This window comes from Lactuca saligna, chromosome 4, assembly GCF_052625555.1.
Source record: "Lactuca saligna cultivar CGN05327 chromosome 4, ASM5262555v1, whole genome shotgun sequence".
Classification (NCBI taxonomy): domain Eukaryota; kingdom Viridiplantae; phylum Streptophyta; class Magnoliopsida; order Asterales; family Asteraceae; genus Lactuca; species Lactuca saligna.
This window is the reverse complement of record NC_136420.1, coordinates 230,323,825-230,335,319: the sequence shown is the minus strand read 5'-3', so window position 1 is coordinate 230,335,319 and position 11,495 is coordinate 230,323,825.

Genomic DNA, 11,495 nt, shown 5'->3' with positions numbered 1-11,495 from the left:
AAAGGTTGGTGAGTTCATAAGCTTTTATTAATAAACTTGGTAGAAGTCTATCACATGTAAATGTCGCGTTTGTGTCAGAAAAATCCGATATTTTCCTTGAAATCCGAAAAATGTAGCCTTATAACCAAAGACTAAAATGTATAAGAAATCATCATTTCTTAGTAGAAACGTCGTGAGTTTAAAATGATATGGAAAGTAAATTTCTTTATCAATCTAAAACCTACTTCGGTTTTATGAAACCCCGTAAACTTTATGAATTGTTATCTCCCTAGGTGAGTCGCTATAATCATACTGTGACTATGTGAACCTGCCACAACGTTTCTCAGGCGTTGCGAAAATGTAATGACATTTGTCACCCGTAGACCTGCAGGTCCCACTGTAGCTAGCAGCAAGGTGTGGGGTGTCAAACCCAATATAGATCTATATACAAGTATCACGTTCTCCCTCAAGGAGATTTTGATTATAACTACCAGGAATTATATCCCGTACTCGGACGTACGGGGAGAGAGAGTCTCACAACATAGGTTAACAAGTTTACGTGAAATGTGTGTGGATATAAATCTTTCTTGTATGAATGTACCCTTTTTATACGAGTGTGTTGAGTGATGTATCATAAACTATACCTATTATAGTTTATCTAAAATGTATATAATATGTATGAATTCTTTTTATGGAAATGTATTAGTGTTGTGAATTTATCCAACTATACTTTTTATAGTTACATAATACGTGTTCTAAATGAATGAATAATATTTAATATGAATAACTTAGTTTCAGTTCACAATGATAAACTAACAAGGAAACACATTCAAATATTAGAACTTATGATTATACACTTTGCTCAACATATTACAAAGTGTTATGATATTTACATGCTGTTGGCTAACTTTAGCAATTCTGCCCAATTTTGTAAAAATCATAAAAAAATCATACGAAGTCAAAAACTAGATCCGTAAATTCTGGGAGTTCACAAAATGTGTCTAGTTTACTCATAATGTTTATCACGATTTTTAATGACCTCCAACTTGGGTGAAAATGTCCATAATCACAAACTGGTCCGGATTGTTGTTTGAAATGATAGGCAGTTTTGTAAAAATCACCATAAATTGTAGAAAAATCGTATGGAGATGTGCAAGTAGTCATTTTAAAGCTACAAACTTGAACTATTTTCACCTTGTACAGTTTTGAAAATAAAAATATTTAAGATGCCCAAAACAGTCCGTGAATGGAGTTGAACTTTTCTGATGAAGACTGTTAGAAAATTTTAATTATGTTCTTAGTGTTTTAACTTGTATTCCCCCCCTGGAAACTTGAGAAAACATGAAAATGTAGGGGTATGAACTCACCTTGAGTGATTTTAGTAGATGAGTGTTGAAGAAGAGAAGTGTTCAACCCAAGAACACTTGAAGAATCCCTTGAAGATTCGAAGCTCTAACGTTAATATGATAGAGTTTGTGTAAGATATTCATGATTTGAGTAGAATGAAGTGAAATAATCATAAGGAGGATGAATTATACTTACTAAGAGTGGAAGAACACTTGAAAACCAACCTTGAATCTCGAAATTTGAGTGGGAAAAATTTGAGAGAAAAGTGGTGTTTGATACTTAGTGAAATGAGGGCAATTGAGAGAAAATGAGGAGAGAGGATGTTTGTTCCAGCTCTAAAAAACGTGGGAATGAGGGTAAATTGAGTGTGAGGGACATTGATGTGACCTAGGTAAGGTGGGGGGGTGTGGCTGGTCATAGAGTGGGTGTGGGAGTGGTTGCTTGTGTTAGAAGGTAAAGCAAAGTCAACACTCCACCTCTTTGTACTTTTCCCACTTGCTTTCATTATTTAAATAAAGATTTTTATGAAAATATGATTAAATTGTGAATATTTAGGGTTTATTATGTTAAAATATGATTTTGGGTGAAATTCCCACGTTAAAATAATTAAAAACGGGCCTTAAACGCAAAACTACGTGAAAACCGGGAGAAAATGAGTTCCCAGCGAGACCTCTCGGTCCTAGGCCGAGGTTCGGTCCCTAGGCCGAGACCCGGTCCACGTTGAGGACTGTAGTCGGAAGCAATCAGAGGGAAACGAAAGGGGCGAGTCAGACGCGAGAGCGAGGGGCGAGGGTTCGGTCCGAAGGGTCATTGGGGTTCGGTTTGGGATAAGAGCCGAGAATGTCAGAACCGAACGTACTGTAGTGAACAGTAGTGAACAGTATCTTCGGTTCGTTTGGTGAACAGTACTTTCGGTTCGGCTCAGGAGGTTTCGGTCGGGTGAACAGTACCTTCGGTTCGGGTGAACAGTACTTTGGGTTCCTCCTTTTCTTGGGTTCGGTTTCTCCTTTTCTTGGGTTCGGTTCCTCCTGGCTCGGGTTCGGTCCTCTCACTTTTGGTCCCTAAGAGGACCTTCGGGTCCTAAGGAACTTCGCCTCTTATAAGAGGGTTTTGGTTCCTAAGGCCCCTTTTTCTCGTTTTTATCTCGTTTTAAGCCGTTTTTTACCCGGTTAAGGGTCGGAATGACCCGAATGATTCTAAAAAGTTACGGGAAGCTTTTGAGAGAGATTTGGGAGAGATTTCGCATACTTGGAGAGATTTGGGAGAGATTTGACATTCTTGGAGAGATTTGTCATACAGAGAGATATTTGAGAGAGATTTCACATATTTGGAGAGATTTGGGAGAGATTTCACATATTTGGAGAGATTTGGGAGAGATTTCACATATTTGGAGAGATTTGGGAGAGATTTCACATACTTAGAGAGATTTGGGAGAGATTTAACATACTTATAGAGATTTCAAATAGAGAGAGGTAGAGTGAAAACGATTGAGAGAGGTTTCGAGTGTGGCATGTGTGAGTGTCCGGCTTCGTAATGCAAGGTTTGTAAACCCTATTAAGCCTTGTTTAAGGATCTTACACACTCCCGATGAGTATGCAACATTGTCTTATCAGTTTAGTTCATTGATTAGCACTAGGGATTAGGAAATTTTTAACACAAGACTTTTCTCAAGTGATGTTTTCCCATTAATATAGCAAGTTATACAGTATGAAGATAACACAAACCCTAATGCACAAGGTTTAATAGAGTTGACCGGCTTGACTTGATGACTTGGCTTGACTCAAGATTGACGATTGTCACATTAGGAAATGATGTTTTATGCATGGATTCTTCCAATATTATGGATAGAGCATCCTTATGGCATCGTCGTCTTGGACATGTCAACAAGAAGCGCATAGCCCAACTCCGAAAGGATGGAGTGTTGGAGTCATTCGACCTTTGGAAAGATGACACATGCGAGTCTTGTTTTCTTGGAAAGATGACTAAGTCACCTTTCACAGGTACGTGTGAAAGGGGTGAGGGTCTATTGGACTTAATACATACCGATGTATGTGGACCGTTTAGATCAACCACGAAGGATGGGAACCGCTTCTATGTGACTTTTACCGATGACTATAGTAGATATGGGTATCTACTTAATCAAGCAAAAGTCAGAAACCTTTGAAAAGTTCAAAGAGTTCAAGAATGAAGTGGAGAATCAATTGGGCAGGAAAATCAAGATGCTTCGATCTGATCGAGGAGGAGAGTACCTAAGTCTTGAATTCCACGATTATCTCAAGGAGTGTGGAATAGTTTCGCAATTGATGCCTCCTAGGACACCGCAGTTGAATGGTGTGGCAGAAAGGCGTAATCGAACCTTATTGGATATGGTTCGCTCTATGATGAGTCGTGCATCACTACCTATCTTCTTTTGGGGGTATGCCTTAGAGACTGCCGCCCATATCCTTAACCGAGTCCCTACTAAGAAGGTTGCCAAAACACCTCACGAGATGTGGACGGGGAAAGCTCCTTCGTTAGCACATATCAAGGTTTGGGGTTGCGAGGCTTTCGTAAGACGAGATACTCACGACAAGCTCGAACCTCGTAGTGAGCGATGTATTTTCATCAGCTACCCGTAAAAATCCTTCGGATATCTCTTCTATAGACCGAAGGACAATGTTGTCTTTGTTGCGAGGAGAGGAGTTTTCCAAGAGCGAGAACTCATAGGCCAATAGACAGTGAGAGGCAAATCGAGCTTGAAGATATTCAAGAGTCGATAGATGAAGGAGCCTCTACCGCTGACACTCAACCCGAGGAGGAAACTCCGGTTGAACTGATTGACGTATCATTACCTCTTAGACGTTCCGAAAGAGTTAGAGTTCAACCCCAGTTGTATGGTTTTCATATTACTACCGAAGGGGACACGTATATTAGTGATAGTACACTAATAAACCTTGATGAACCTAATAGATATAAGGAAGCCATGGCAGGCCCGGAGTCTACAAAATGGAAAGAGGCAATGGATAGCGAGATCCAATCCATGTATAATAACCAAGTTTGGAATTTGGTTGATAATGTGCCCGGACGTAAGACCGTTGGGTGCAAATGGATCTTCAAGAAGAAGACCGACGTGGATGGAAAAGTACACACATATAAGGCACTATTGGTTGCGAAGGGATTTACTCAAACTCCCGGAGTTGACTATGATGACACCTTCTCACCAGTTGCGAAGATAAAGTCTATTAGAGTGATGCTAGCTATTACCGCATTTCATGATTATGAGATTGGGAAAATGGATGTCAAAACCGCTTTCCTTAACGGTAAGTTGGTTGAGGATGTTTACATGGCTCAGCCGGAGGGGTTTGTGGATCCGAAGCATCCAAATAGAGTATATAAGCTTGAGAAGTCCATTTATGGACTTAAGCAAGCGTCTCGCAGATGGAATCTTTTCTTCGATGAGAAAGTCAAAGAGTTTGGATTTGTACAAAGCGAAGATGAATCGTGTGTATATGTCAATGCCAGTGGGAGTATAGTAAGCTTCCTTGTTCTATATGTCGATGACATATTACTCATAGGAAACAATGTCCCGACTCTGCAGGAAGTTAAGTCCTAGCTCGGGAAGTGCTTCGCTATGAAGGACCTCGGAGAGGCTTCCTATATTTTGGGAATAAGGACAGTAAGAGAAAGAAGTAAGAGACTAATAGGACTTAGTCTAACACTTACTTAGAGAAGGTACTAAAACATTTTAGTATGGAAAACACAAAGAAGGGAGAATTACTGATACAAACTAATGCCAAGCTGAGTAAGAATCAAAGTCCGAGTACCGAAGCTGAGATAGCTGAAATGAGCCAAGTTCCATACGCTTCCGCAGTTGGCTCAATCATGTACGCTATGACTTGTACTCTCCCTGATGTAGCCTTTGCTTTGATCATGGTTAGTAGATATCAAGGGAACCCTGGCAGAGCCCATTGGATTGTAGTGAAGAATATCCTTAAGTACCTTCAGAGGACGAAGGAATGGTTTTTAGTCCTCGGAGGGAGTGATGACTTGAAGGTGCGAGGGTATAGTGACGTCAGCTTTCAAACCGACAGGGACAACTACCGTTCGCAGTCGGGCTGGGTCTTTACCCTGAATGGAGGAGCAGTATCTTGGAAGAGTTCCAAGCAGGAAACCATAGTTGATTCAACATGCGAATTAGAGTACATTTCAGTGAGCGAAGCGTCGAAGGAGGTAATATGGTTGAAGAACTTCATCGGTGACCTTGGAGTTGTACCTGCCATAAAGGAGCCCATATAGATTTTCTATGATAATGAAGGAGCGGTTGCCTTGACCAAGGAACCGAGGGATCATGGTAGATCTTGACATATCGACAGAAAATATCACTTCATCAGACATCATGTAGAAGAAAGACAACTCGTAGTAAAGAGGATATCATCAAAAGATAACCCATCAGATCCGCTTACAAAGGGACTGAGTAGGGTTAAGCACTTGCAGCATGCTAGGAGTATTGGGCTGAAGGATGATATTAGCATAGATTAGATAGTAGTATAAGCGTGTAATAGATAAATGTAATTAACATTTGATGATTAAATAAAGGAGTTTTATTTATGAGTAATGTTACTGTCTTATGTTAATTGTTTAACTATTGTTTCACTTTGCATGTTTTGACTTCCAGAATAATTGAGTTTATTAAGAATAATCGAATTATTCAAATTGTCCACAATCGTTCATATGTCAGAAGTAGATATGAATGAAGATTGTCATGAATTGGTGTGTAGATTGTCTAAATGGTATTAGACATAGCAAAAGATTGTTGCAACGTTCATGAGTGCTTATGAACTTGTTTTGAGCATTGGAACAAACCCGCACTTGCTGGAATCACCTTATGGAATGTGAAAAAAGGGTGATCGCAAGACGATAATATCATATGGTCTTAAAACCTAAATATATGGTTTGTTATTTGTTAATTGGTTGTACATTGATAATGCGAAACCGCATCAGTAACTTGATGCTATAAAACACATTGTTGTGTATAATTGGTTAATGAATAAGTAAATGCATATAAGTCGAAGTTTATCTGTTACTTTTATGCTAAGAAGGAAAAAGCGATATCTCGGCCGCTCGATGATTTGATTTGACTTATGTGTCGGGCCCGGTCAGAACTAAATTGATGTGTTCGATTAAGTTCTATGTCAAATAAATCTGAGATCGAGAAACCAAAATGCTAGACAATTGGTTCCATATAAATGTCAGCATGATATCTATACAGAGGACTGTACGATCCATTATCTAAAGGACAAGATTGATTAGATCAAAGTTTAACAACGTCTTTGAGAGCTACGATTGCAAACCGGATTGTACTTGTGCATATAGTTACTAGACTTATCCAAGTGGGAGACTGTTGGAATAGTGTCTAAGGCTGCAACTATATTAGGCAAGTACTTGACCCAGTTGTGCATGGTCCTTTTGGGTTGCCTTCACCAAAGCAACTTGACTGGAGAAATAAATAGAGAAAGAGGTTATTATGATTTATTAATATGTTATAAGAATAATATATTAAAGGAGAAATCATATTTGTTTAATTAATATTGGTCAATAATTAATTAGGAATTAATTTTGTGATCAAGTGTAATTAATTAAACTAGAGGGGCTGAATTGTAATTATGTGATAGTTGCAAAATAGGGAAATGGTTATCCTTGTTAAAGGATGGATGAATTCAATGATAAGGATATCCTTAAAATCGTCCAAGGTCCAAGAGATAAGGGTTTTCAAGGCTTATCTTGTGGTTGCTTGGTGGGCAAGTAACTGGATAAGGATAAGGACTGAAACCCTAATCCCAACCCTATATAAAGACCCCTAAGGCCTTAGAATTTCGTCCATTTGATCCCTAGATCATCTAAGGATGATTTCTACCTCCTCGCTTCTCTCTCTATAGCCTCTCCAATTGCTTGTGGTGTTTGTGAGCCATAAGAGGCACTACACTTGTGGTGCTTGCTTTCAAGACTAAGGGTTTGAAGATTTAAATTGTTATTGCAATATAACAACAAGAGGTATGTGATCTAACCTTATATATGAATTTCGAAAATAGCATGCTACATTAGGGTTTTATCCATGTGATCATAATGTTGTGTATCTAATAGTGAAAACATAGATCCAAATTAGGGTTACATGCACACATAGGATTGTTTGTATAAAACCCATCAATCGCTCCGTAACATCTCATGGTATCGGGCCTTTTTCATTTCCTCGTCCGCCGCATACTGCGGAACAAGAAGGGTCCTCTCCGTAAACTTGGCGGTAATATCCGCCACAGTCTTTGTCGTTTGCTGGAGGTCCTAAAACTCCCTAGCAATTTGTTGCACCTCAATAACAGGCGCGAAGTTGGCTCTGAACCTGGTAGTGAAATCACTCCAGGTCATAGCATCCAATACAGTGTCATCTCCAATGGCCCTACTGATAGCTTCATTTTAATTACTTCTTTTTATAGTTTATTTTAGCATATTTCATTCATAATTTAGATAATTTCCATGCATATTTTCCTTTTTGTTATTTTATGACTATTTCGGGTACTCTCGAATCTTGTGAGCATAATTGCAGGTTTTCGGGTCTAGCAGAGCGGGAGTGTTCGGGACATATAGGAGGCGATGAGATTTGGTAGACAAAATGATGGTGGGCTTGATGGGTAGTGGCGATGATGCATGGAGTGATCTTGATGATTATTTGAAGACTTGGAGAGAAATAAACTTTAAATTTGCAAGATGCGGGGGAATATTCAAGCATACATAAATTATTAATCGGGCGAATTCACGAGCTTTGGAGGATTTGGAGAGGTCAAATTGGGCTTAAAATGAAGAAAAACTTGAAGAAAATGGGCTAGGAGGTGATTGGATTCGATCTGGGCCAAGTGGGCTAAGCTATGGAGGCCCAAAACCTCAAAGATGCTACATCCAGGGACCACCCGCGCAAGAGCACGCGGGTCGCGCAACCTCCTGCAGGGGAAGTTTCGGAAATTCTTCTTTTGAGCTATTTGAGGAAGGTTGGTGCCCATCTTTTGCATACTCTTGGACATCCGATTTTTGAAGATTCTCTCTGGAGTTTTGAAGACTTTTGAAGGCCAAGAACCCTTGAAGAACATCATATTTTTACCTCTTGATTCTTGCTTAATGTTTGGTACAAATCTCTCTAACTTTGTTTCTTTGGGTTTAGCCATGCTTGGCTAAGCTAATCTTGGTTGACTTTTGGTTAATCCTTTGAACTTTTGTTGAATGTTGAAGAATCCATGAACATGTTCTTGAATCTTTATGGGAATGTTTTGTGTTTTAACATCTTATCATTACTTGTATGTTTTAGTTCATGAGTTTAAATGTGTTTGTGGTGATTAGTTGGCTAATTTCTTGATTAAGTAAAGGATCCTCAAATTAGCAAGCAACAAATGATTTTTGTGTTGTTTTTGCTTCACACAATCATAAAAACATTTCCTCCAACATGGTGGTGAAAGCATTTGACCCCTCTTGGATTTGGTGACTTTTTGGTTCTTAATGCTAGTTGACTTTCACTAATTACATGCTATTTGGAATTAGTGACTTTGACTAAGGAAATTGTTATGAGCTTCTCTAGCCATTTCAACAATTAAGAAAAGTCTAGGTAATCTCAAGCTCCTTGGATTACTATAGCCAAATTGAGGATTTAAAACAAGTATTGCACCATTGAATTCTAATGATATGTTCATCAAAAGTCAAAGTGAGAAAACTTTAATTCAACCATCTTTCCCTTATTGATTTTACATCAAATTCTTATTTTTGGTTGTAATTGTCTATTTAAATCATAGTTAATTCTAGTTTGTTTCAAGTATTTCAAAACATCAAAACCCCCATTTTTAATTTATTGTCATATTCCAAGTATTTTACAAAGAGATTTTTCATAGAGTTATCAAATTGAACCAGTCTCCGTGGATTCGATCCCTTTACCACTATACACTATTTTAGTGTGTAATAATTAGGGTTATTATTTGTGTTGGCCTCGACAACCACCACCTACCGACCTCCTCCCACCAGTCACCTGCGTTTCCCTTCAGAAGAAAATATGTGAGTCTAACCTTGTCCAGCTCGGGACATCTGTTGCTGTGGAATGTGTTGGTGACGCCTGTCAACCATCTGGTACTAGCAATGGGGTCTTGGGCCCCCTAGTAGTTAGGAGCTCAACATGCCCTGAACTCTCTAAATGTGAGCGTGCGCGACCCCATCATAGCTGCCACCTCAGTGCGAAACACACTCAACCTCTCATCCATAAGCTCCAGAATACCCTCCTTGATCGAACCAAATATCATAGGAGTTTGTTCAAGTATGTTATGTGTAATCTCTGAGAAGATGAACTCTTTAGTCTACTCATCCAAGTGCTCAACTCCAGAGCCTGAACCTAATCCCTCCCCGGCACCTGAGCTACCAACTATTGGTCTCGGGCATAAAACCACCATTCTGAAAACACATAATGACAAATGTTAGAATATTACTATAACTCGAGGGATCATATATACTACAAGTTCCTGGTTTTGATTCAGCCTTCCTTGATTCGATTACGGATCCTCTACTTTCAGTAGTACGGGCCCATACTACCTTCTACATCTATCTGTACTTTCCTCAAGAACTACCTTGACTCTACCACGTCCCTTCTATTGCTACTACTCTCACTGCTACTCTCATCCTAGGCTTGCCCTAGGGTAATCATCATCCCACTCTCTGCCATCAGCTGCATAGGAAGCCCCTGCTTTCTCCCCCTAAGTAGCTCACGAATACTATTACATATTACTCAGACTAGATAATTCTTCAAATGAGAGATCCTACCCTACACTGGATGGACTCAAACAAGAGTTGTGAAATAGAGCTAGACCTAACCTTTTGAAATTATTTAGTCCTTGCAATATGTAACTTCACATATTTTTGTACTACTTAGTGAAAGACAACTAGAACTCCTAAAATCACAAAGCAAGCAGCATTCGAACATTGAGTACACATAATCCAGCATATACTATTCAAGCTATCTTCCTGACTAATCTATACTAGCATGTAGTTCTCGTAACACTGAAACACATTACAGGCACATAAGGCATCCTCCCTATATCCTGTGACAACCCAAAAATTTCCGTAGTTTTAACATCGAAATTAAGTACGTCAAAAATTAGCCAAATTTATCCAAAAAATATTTTTGATCGGATTTAAACCCGTTGGAATATTTTAAATAATATTCGTCAAGCGAACAAAAATTAAGGAGGTATAATTTTAAAATTTACCATGTTTAACGGTAGTTGTGAAAAACCCCGTTCGCGGTTGGTGTCAGGTGAACCCCCAACTAGGCCATAAACTCCACCCTATATAAGGGTTAAGTGGGTTTCATCCCCACCTTATACACTTTCTCTCTCTACAAATCGGGTTTTGGACAAAAAAATCGCCCCTTCGAGCTTCAAATCGATAAGTTAATCTCCCTAGCTTGTTGTTTATCTCATCTAGCTTGCAAATTCTTGGCTTAAACATCCAAAAACCCCAAGAACAAGATTTTACAGTCTTGGGAGCATCCCAAAACCGTAAACACCTTGAAAGAGGGTTTTGGTGCCCAAAAACCCTTCCAAACCACTTCTAATGCTTAGCAATGACTTAAAGGCTTGCATGAAATGACTTAGAACATCAAAATCGTAACAAATGGGGAGTAAACATGAGTTTATGGTCTAAGAACATTCTTAGACCGTAAACCCATCTTCAAGGACCATAAACACCTTTTTGGGTGTTAAACTACCCCTCAAACACCTCCAAAAGCTTCCATGAGTACCTAGAGCCTTGTAATCCTTCATTTGACGCACCAAAACACATGATTCATGGACTAACATGAGTTTACTACCATAAACCCATGTGTTTAAGGTAGTAAACTCCCCAAGAACACCTTCATAGACCGTAAACACCTTTCCAAGGTGTTTAAGTGCCTTTAACACCTTCCTATGCTCATATAAGTGACTAGCACCTTGCGTGCATGAGTTAGAACCACCAAACAACAAAAGAAATGGACAGACATGAGTTTATAACCATAAACTCATGTGTTTACAGCCGTAAACTCCTCAAGGAGTGGTTAATGGACCTTAAACTCCCTATTGTGTCCATTTTGAGCCCTAATCACTTCCTTAGCCCTTGATTCGACTCTAGCA